The sequence below is a fragment of the Copidosoma floridanum genome, unplaced genomic scaffold, assembly GCF_036245765.1.
Source record: "Copidosoma floridanum isolate Cflo_tuat_1 unplaced genomic scaffold, Cflo_Japanese_pri ptg000013l, whole genome shotgun sequence".
NCBI classification, from domain to species: Eukaryota; Metazoa; Arthropoda; class Insecta; order Hymenoptera; family Encyrtidae; genus Copidosoma; species Copidosoma floridanum.
The window spans coordinates 5,605,488-5,615,962 of NW_028321890.1; positions in this window are offsets into that span (position 1 = coordinate 5,605,488).

Consider the following 10,475-nt stretch of genomic DNA (forward strand, 5'->3'; position numbering starts at 1 on the left):
CGTTATTCTCTCACAAGGGTCTTATAAATTTATTTTTATTTCTGGTCTGCCTTCTACATATTGCTTTTCAGTGTCAATTATTACTAGAGCCCGCAATTTATCGGACCTTTCCGCTTGTAAGTCATATATATTTAGCTCTTCTCGTTAGTCTGTTGAAAATTTCTTCGCTTGTTCCGTGCTTTCTTCTTCTTCTTTAATATCAATTCCTCGTTCTTCTGTAAATAGTTCTTGATTTATATTTTTAATGGTAGGTAATGGTGAGTCACAATTATCTTTTATTATTTCTTTTAACGGGTCCGTCATTGGTTGCGTAGCTGAAAAACACGGTTTGTGTCCATGCAAAGTGTTAAGTTCTCGTTTATTTTTCGTAATTTTTCTTTTTGTTCTTATATTGCTAGAGTGTTTGTAGCCGTTATACCCTTTCAGAAACCTGGTTCTTTTATAATGTGGCCTGACTATCTGTCAACTGACCACTGCATGATAAGTCCTTTTTCTGCAATATCTCGTGTTTCTCACTCATTTTGATCCTAGTGCTTGCTGCAGTGGCAAATTTTTTTCGTGAAGCTTCTCTAATTAAGAGTCTACATCGCTGTTTTCTTAACTTCTTTTAATACTCTTATCGCATTATCGTTTTTTTTTCTGTATTGTGACATTCGAGTTTTCTGAGTCAGTAAAATGGATCTTTATTTTCTTTGGATTACTATGAATTGTTTTTCTAAAAGTTGCCCATATTTAAAATATGTGATCCAGAGGTAAGTTGCCATCGGCTAGCTCTTCATTCTCTTGTTTGTCCACAAGCTGATATAGCTCTTGGAAAGGCGGTTCAGGATTCACTTTCCCCGCTTGTAGCATGGGGTTTTATGATAGTAAACATCAGATGGTCTGTTGTTTACGCCTGGATTGTATGTGATTTTGAACTTATTCCTTCTTAGTTCCACTTTAACTCTGTTAAAACAAATGTCTGGTTTCTTAGATAAATGTAAGTGCTTAAGGAGCTCATGGTCTGTAACCACCATGAACTTGCGTCCACACAAATATGGTCTAAATTACTCTTTTGCAAACATAATTGCCAACAATTTCTCGTCGTATGTCAGGTAGCAGAGTTCGCTACCCTTAAGGCATACTCACGTGGTCTATGTTTCTTGATCTCTCCCTGACTAAGAATCGCTCTAATTCCCTAATCTGATGTGTCTGTCATGAAGATAAAGGGCTTTACCATATTTAGGGCAATAAGTACAGGTCCACGACACAGTGTATCCCTAATAGTTTTAAACACCTACTCCTCTTGGTCACCCCATTTAAATGTAGTGCCCGCTTTTGAGAGTCTTGACAGCGGTTGGGTAATTTGTGCATAATTTTTGACAAGCCACCTGTAGTAGCCTGCGAATTCTGAAAACTGTTTGAGTTTTTTTACGTTTGTCAGTCAAGGGTAGTTTCTGGTAACTTATAGTTTTTTTGGGTTGGTCGTTATTTGTCCTTTGCCTACAATGTGACTGAGCACTTTTGCTTCTTTTCTGAGAAATCTACACTTTTTAGGTTCAGTCGTAAGATTTGCGGCTTCCAGCCATCTTAACAGTTTCATGAATCATCCCTCATGCTCTTTAAGGTCAGGGGCAAAAACGATTAGATGATCAAGATACACTTATGTTTTATGGCCTTGTGAGTCTGCGAGTGCTAGTACGATAGCCCTTAGAAATGTGATTGGCGAGTCCTTGCACCCCATTGGCATTCTTTTTTATTGGTGGTGCCTATCTGGGCCTGAAAATTCTGTCTTATGTGCATTGTTTTCGGGTATTTCCACCTAAAAAAATTTAGTATGAGACTCTCTACCGTGATGTAACGTGCTGACGCTAGATTTTCTAAGATATGACTTTGAAACGGTAGCGGGTAACTCGAACCTACTGTAACTTTGTTTAGTTATCGAAAATCTGTGTTTATACCAACTCTTTTTTCATTGTTTGGCCCTGGTTGATTTGCTGCTATTCAGATGTTCAAGCTATATGGTGAGGTGAAGGGTTGAATTATCTCTTGTTCGAGCATCTTCTTTATATCAATTTTCATTTGATCCCTTATCACTGGTGGATATCTAAATCTTTTTCCCACGATGGGCTTATCCGATGTCGTTGTAATTTGATGTTTTAACAGGTGTGTTGCCTTGGGAGGTTCCTTATCAAGGTCAAATACATGAGAGTTTGACTCGATCAGGTTACTTACATGTTCTATTTCTTTATGGTTGAAACCGGCTGTGTCAACAAGTTGCATTATCTTGTATACCCGTTTTTGCTTCTTAAGCTTCTCTTTATCTTTCGCAAGATTTTCCTTTTTTTGGTATCATAATTTTTTCCTTCATTAAATAACCTTCTTACTGCTTCTACTAAGCTTTTAACATTGCCCCCTTCAAGTTTTCTGAGTTTTCCCGGTAAATTTCTTCGTAATGTAGTAGCTCTACTTCCAGAACAGGCATGTATTTCATCTTGTCACTCATATTAATATATTCTGCCACTAATTTCTCGTTAATATTTCGGGCTATGAAATTTTCAAATAATACTTCTTTTTCAATCTCTTGGAGGAATATTTAGCCACTTTCTAATAAATTTCTGCTTTTGATTATTTGCGCCCAATTTATTTATCTCGATTTTGCAAGAATTTTAAATTACTCTGGCTTTAACAGTCATATCTCTACATCTTCTAATCTAATCATATTCTCGGCAGCACTTATCTGGCCCCAGAATTACGTAAAAGTATCCCACCCTAAAATTTCTTCCACGTAAATTGGAAAGTCATGGGGGATAACGTGTAATGTGCACTCTAATCCGTGCAATTGACCCTGTACTGTCCCCAATGTTTATCGTGCTCCATGAGTCACGGTGATAATAGCTACTCAATACCTACTGCCTATTATTAGCATGTCTGTGCTTAGAAAATTTTTCTTTATAATTAGGAACTCTGCGTCTGTCTCCGCATAAATAGTCATCTCTCTATTTTTTAAGTGTGGTCCCCGTAACTGGACCGATAGTGGCATATGCCCTGTTCTCATAACTTTTTTATTTTTTTTTTAAAGCTGCCTTATTTCTTTGTCACACTCTGAAAGCTTGGGTTTGTCATTTCTTATACGTGTGTCTGGCGTCATTATCCGATTACTTTTTCTGCGGGCCGTTCTGCCTTTACTTGTGCATCTGCCCTCCCGTTGTTTAAGAGTGTTTTTGCACTTTGCATTATTACGTACTATTCTTCCCCGCACTGCATAAGTACTCGGGCTGTGAATGCGTGATTCTGCCTCTATTATTTTTTGCTCCACCGTCTGCTTTCTCTCGCACTTTTTCTTCCACCAGGTACGCTCCTCGCCGTCTCTTTCTCTAATTCATGTTAAACGTTTGGGGACCACACCAAATATCTTGCGAGTTTAAAGCTGTGGGTGGGTCTCTTCTACTGTCAGGGCCGTATACGCCATTTTTTTGCTACTGTGGGCCCCTATTCTGTGGCAATCCGTTCTTAACTAAGTTCCTGTTATAGCTGTTCTTGTTATCTTTATTTTTGTAGCTGCTTCCATATTGGTTTAATGTGCTCGTATTGTTATTCTTGTCCAAGTCTCCATTGTCACGGTTGTCATACTAAGTATGACCTTTGGGGTTGTATGTAATATACGTTAAATTATAACTATTATTCCTGTTATAAGGTTTCATAAGACCCATGTTATAGTCCCTGTAATAACTATTGTTATTGTAATTATAGTTCTGAAAAGTATCATTTCTGCATCCGTAATTGTAGGTGTGGGTATTATTTATAGTTTGGTTATACCCCTCGTTTCATCGTCTTTCCCCTTTCTCCTTGTCTTGCTTATATGAGGAGCAGTCTCTCACATACTGTTCCAGCTTCTGGCAATAGTTGCAATTTTCCTTGTGTTTTCTTCTATTATACCTTGAAGCCTTCCAATTCTTCATCACCGCTAGAAGTTTTTTATATTGCTTGACGAAATGCCTGGTTTGTCCTTCACAGTATATACAGCGTTCTTCGTTTGCTGCTGCTGCTCCTTACGCCACATTGGTAATTTCCGTTGTTTTTTCTCTTTTTCTCACCAGGTTTACTAGAAGTCCCCACTCGATTGTTGCTTTATTGTATACGGCCAGTGCACTTACTGGTGCTGCGTGCCATAAACTAAGGTCACGCTCGACTTTTATTGCTTCTATGATTACTTCCCCTAGTGTTCCTTGGTTAGAATTTGCCATTCTTCAACTAAAAGTCGGAAGTAGTCCATATGTTAGTGTCTTACTGCCTTAGATTCCAAGTTTGCTTTTAGCATCTATTTTTGAATTGGGGCTAAATATGGGTTCAAATCGTAAAACATCGTTAATCTGTTATACAATTATTGCACTCATGCCACATAGTCATCTGTTGCTTTACTGTCTTGTTGTGTTATTATTTCAAATTTTGCCATGAGAAAGTGTGCGTTAGTAATTCTGCAGTATCTATTTAAGAGCTCTCTAATGAATTCTTCAACTCTTTTAAACTGCTTTAATCTTTGAGAGAAATGTTCTGTTGCTTGTCGTTTTAGTCTATTTACAAGGGTGCCAAAAAAAAAATTGTTTTTCGGTCTTACTGTTTGTGTTACTATTTTCGCCATTCTCTTAAACAGCAGTAGGCTGACTAGGTTCCCGTCAAAGTACGGGATGTTGCCCATCATATGGCTGAGCGTGGGCAGAATGTTTTGTCGCGTGTTCTGCGGTCTGTGTAAGTTATGATTATGTGTAGCGTGTGTATTTTCTGTATATTTGGCCGTGGTAGGTGCTATATCATTTTGTAGTTGTTACCTATTCGCATCAGAATCTGCCCAATTTGTGTAGTTACCAGTTAATGGTAGTACCGTTACCAGAAACTCGGCTTCCTTCATTTTTTCAAGTTTCTCTCTTATATCTTTTATTCCGACCCATAGCTGTTTTTTCCGAGGTTTCTTGGCCGTTTATATTCATAACAGGATGCAACGGAAATTGGATACCCCAGATCCCCTGGCTTGCCTCATTGCATCAGTAGCATATTTCTTCTGTCTGTTCGAACTTTCCGAATCTCTTCAGCTTATCTCGCATTTTTCTCGCTGACTCATCCCCTAGAAAGAAAATCCTCTTCTTTGCTTATATGTCCTGTGCTTACGTCTGTGTAACAATATATATCCCTGCGATCCATACTTATCGGTGGCAAACTCCAAATAATCTCTGTGACCATCTTGTGAAGGGCATCCATCTCCTCTGCTTTCCTTAGCATCGCTCTAATTTTTGAAAATAAGCCCATTACTAAGGCAAAAGTACCTATTAGTGAAACATGTCTTTATTATGAAAACTCAAGATTAAATAATCATGAAAATTCTAATAATAAAAATAAAATATACTGAAGAATCTCTATAATACTACCGTACCAAATTAACAAAAATAGTAAACAATTTCAAACATTATTATATTGAAAAATATGTTATTACGAATCCGGTTTTCATAATACGGACAGTTTGAAACATAACCTGCAATACGTGATGTTTCTACTTATGAAACGCACGAGCCCATTTAATTAACATGTAAATTTCATAATTGGAACTTGTGTCTCAAAAATATGGACACAACTTTTTAGCTATTCCATAGTTATAGACATTTTGATCTTTTCAATATTTGCTTATAACATTATTTTTTTACATCTAAATTTAATTTTAAAATTGTCAATTTGTTTAGAAGAGCATAGCGCTTCTATTAAAACCAAAAATTATGGATGTATGACTATTTTTTTATTTAATATAGGTCGATGAAACGTAAAAATCAAAATTTGTATTCATAATACGTACTTTTACCTTATTGCCTTAGTTTTTTTGTCTAGGGCATATAGTGTTTTATATCCACCTCGTTTAAGCTCTAATTCAAACATTTGTTCCATTATATTTTCCTTCTGCTGCTTTTACTGGGCAATGGCCTGCACATTTAAGTTATTATAATTACCTGGGCCTTAATAATCGCTTTTTAATTATAGTTGTGGGGCTGCGTTTAATAAGCTACGTATTGTCTAATACTAACTGGAAGAGAAAAAAAGCTGTAGAAGGCGAAGTAAGAAACTAAAAAAGCGGTGATCGTCTCTCACTTAGTTTCTTTAATTTTGCACTGTACTGTCGTTTAGTTAAAACTGGGAAGAAATGTTCTTTGGGGAATATCTGTCGTCTGTCGTTATTAAAAAAAATTATAATAAAAACAGTGACAAATTCTGCATCCGATACAGACGTAAGCTGTTATTTCCGGATATTTTTTGTATCCCTGCAATTCCTACTAATAAAATCCCTCTGATTTATGTTTGTCACGCAAAAATTTTCTTAGTCTACTGCGTATTTGAGTCTGTTATCTCGCATTATTTTTTTTTTCATGTTGAAGAGAAAAAATAAAAGGAAGCGGACAAAATAATAAATATGTATGATCAATAAAAATTTCCCGCGACGTTATCTTCACCCTATTAGTGCCTTCTTCATCTTGCCTTGGAGGTAGTCAATAAAATTAATTTTATTATAAATTAATTAATTAATTAATTTAAATTACTTACATGCTCGTCAATATACACGCTAGTAGAAATAAAATTTTAAGAACCATTTCCTTTCAGCGATCGCCGTTTGCTTCCTTGAAATTGTGACAATCTGCAATTGGTATTCTAGTATTGGCTTCCAGGCTGTTGTTGGCACTGTTTGTAAAATATAACCAGAACTGTCGTCTTTGGTCAGATCTTCAGCCTCTTGATTTTTAATCGTCATATTCCCGTAGCACTGCACTATGTGTACTTCCTGGCGAAATTTTCAAGACGCGTCAAATAAAAGAAAAAAAAATTCCGACTTTTACCATACCCCACACTTAGCACCAAAACTTTGACGTGGAAAAGAGATTGGTAAGAAGGTGCGTCGCGTAAATGATCAATACTCATTCGCTCAAAAACTTTTCATAAAAAATACCACATTTATAGAGTAAAGTCGCGCGTGTGCTCCCATTCTAGGCTCGCCGTATCCTCCGTTATTATTTCCTAGTGTCTTGATTTGGTAACACTCAAGTTCCTTGGTAACGCCCGACCCTCTTGATAGTGCTTGACTCCTTGGTAACGCCCAACACTCTTGTTAGCACTTGACTGCCTTGATTTGAGGCTCTTCGAGCCTTATATAACCTTGTTTTTCACCTGTCAATGCTCTCTTGCCAAAGTAGCCTTGCTGTTACTAGGGAGGGTCAGTATGATATGCTTTGCACATTGTACGTTACAAAGTGGTACTGCAGGATGATTTTACTTAATTTTTAAATACAATTTTATTTTATACATTTAGTGTAACCTAAAAGTAAGTGTCTCAGCGTATGTGATAAATGTGAGCGTGATGTTAGAGATGTAATTAGTGTATGCAGTAGGATCTTGTTTTGAAATCTATGGAAAGTCCGATAAAAGCATGCAGACTAGTCGTGGCCAGCCTGTACACTATTTATATTGTGTCGTGCCATGATATATTGCTTATAATCATTAAATAAATATTTAAAAAGCAAAGGAAACCACGTTCTATTAACGTAGATATACTTATTTCAACAATAGTTGTACCACCTTCTTACAATGTTGTTTCATATACGGTATTTTTGAACCTCTAATTATGTTGTCTGCCAAATAATTTTAAAAGAGTATATTTAAATTCTTATGTATCCAAACTTACTGTTCACTGATTTTTTATGTCGCTTCAGTACTATCCTAAGACTCATACACTAGGATCAGTGCTACTTTCATACCTTCTTTAGTTGGCGTTACTTTTGTGTATGTTGTTGTTACCTCTTTTACTGTATTCTTAACGATTACTTTACGTTTTGTAAGAATATAGTTCTTCTTTGTCTGTTTAGTCATTAGCTCTGATCTAATGTTGCTGGTGTATGAAAGATATATTTTGGTCTTGCTACTGGAAAAGATAACAGCACTGACATCACTTGCTTCACTTCTAGTGCTTAGCAGTCTGTCACATTCTGGTTGTGCAAAAATGTAGAGACCTTTTATATTCTAGAGAGATTTCTTAATTAGGGTTATCTCTTTTAACTTTCTTGATGCAGTACTACAACTGCTAGCCTGATTGACTACCATACCTGTGCAGTCACACGATGATGACTCCTGTCCTTCCACTGGCACAGCCACCGATACTAAGGGTTCCAATGACCCTTGCACAATAAATTAAGATGGATTGATCTATTCCATGTATGGTCTTTGTGATACCATGTTTGTAACACTTTTCAGTGAGAATAAGACTATCCTTATTTGGTATAATTAAGAGCTAAAGAGGGTGTAAACCAGTCTGGTGGCTTTTCTGTTGCCAAGAAAGTTGCCTCTTGCTTGAGTCATGTGAGAATAACTACTATTTTTAAGAAAAATTGCAGGAAGCTGCAGTGGCAATATTCTGATAATAATCATTTTTATTACTTTTAATATTTATTTAAGGTGGCTCCTCATCCTTATACAGAACGTATTTGGAATATTTTATTAAAATTTTTATTAAAAGTTATAACAAGTAACAGTTAGTCTGACAATATTATAGCCAGTGCTAAACATCGTGCGATTTTTTTCAAAAAATTTTGTTGATAAATTTCTTAGATACAGAAACTTGGAAAAACTTAAGCAAATTACTGTAATCTTTTTTAATTTACATCTAATATTTAATTTTTTGCGCTCATTCTCTTCCTTGAACAAATTTATCAGGAGTCACCACGGACGAAATTGCAATAACTTGGATAGGTTTCCCACAAAGTTCAGTTGTTTATATGAGAATACGAAGAATAAGTAAACAAACAAAATTTGTGGGAAATCTATCTAAGTAATTGCAATTTTGTCAGTAGTAGCTCCCAATGATTTTGTTCACAGAAGAAAATGAGCCCAAGAAATTTAAAATTAGATGTAAATTGAAAAAAGATAACAGTAATTTGTTGAATTTTCTCCAAGTTTTAATATCTCAGTAATTTATCAACAAAATTTTATGAAAAAAATATCATAGTGTTTAGCACTAGCTACAATATTGTCAGGCTAAATGACACTTATTATAACTTTCAATAAACCTTTTAATAAAATATTATAAATACGTGCTGTATAAGGGTGAGGAGCCGCCTTAATGACAATTATCAGAACTGTTTTTAAAATAGAAAATGTCATATGAGTAGGGCTCTCATTACTGCCGTTTAGGTATCACATTTGATTCTATTTTATTATAGGATTGTTATTGATCAGTGAACTATTTTACTAAGTGTTTGGTCAAAATTTTGAGAAATTTATACTACTCCTATTGTAATAAACTTGGTAAAGAGAACCAACAGAGCTTAACGTAAGTAAACATTTATTATATTTTAAATTGCGTTTAGCTTTAGTGCATTGTTAATATTTGTAAGTTTTAAGATAGAAAGAGAAACAAAGGATTATTATTTAACCTCCTTTTGTTACTCTGATGCGTATAGAATAATAAACTGGACTTAGAAAGTGATAATTTTTGAGTGGCCAAACTAATGCTTCTTAAGCCTGAGCTCTGGAGGGCGCCCTTCAAGTTTTAATTGGTTTCCCCCATGTTGACCCTGAAGAGTGCACTGGATCTTAGGAAGGCCACGGCAGCCTCTATTATACTCCGAAAAAGTCTCAAATCCTATCCTTGTTCTGTTATTGTCTCATAGCGCTCTAAAGTCAGGTTTAATTTTTCCCATGGTATACTCTTACATTAGTCTGTTAACGAATTTTGTGCGTATACAATTTTTCTGCAGACCATCGTCAAAAGAGCTGATTTTTTTTTAAAGCAAGGCAGATATAAAGCCCATTTAGCAGGGACATGCAAACATAGTATTACTGCATATCGCGTAATTAAGGTTCAGAGTGTCGCAGATTTCAAGTTATTCAGTCTTGGCTTCACCTCGGTCATTTATTCATGTAAAATCTGCGATATTTTTATTTCCACTTACTAGGAGCGTAATATACTGCTTCTTTTTTCTTATGACAGTGAAATTTTAAAAGAATAACTAACTTCCTGGCACAAGTCACAAAATCACATAAACTCACTTACTCTCTATTCTTATCTATTTTAATCGTACACTAATTATAGTGGATCTGCGTTAGCACACTTATCTTTTATCTATTTAAAAAAAAGGTTTTGAAAAATCCAAGCTGTAAAAACACATAAAAGTAATACATTCACTAAACCATTTACGAGCTCTGTTTTTACTAAGCTGACAATTACTGTCTACTCACGTAAGCTTTAAATTAAAGCTAACATAAAAGACGTATAAATACCAAAGAAGCTTTTCGACGTGAGATATATAGATGTGTGTTTATGTATTTACATAATATAGCAGTTTCATTGTAGATTCACATGAATTTAACCCTTACCCTTCAACTACAACATACGCCACAACCACTCTTCACTAACACCTTGGATCACCCTTACACAAATTAGAGTTAAAATATGCCTGCTTACATATGAT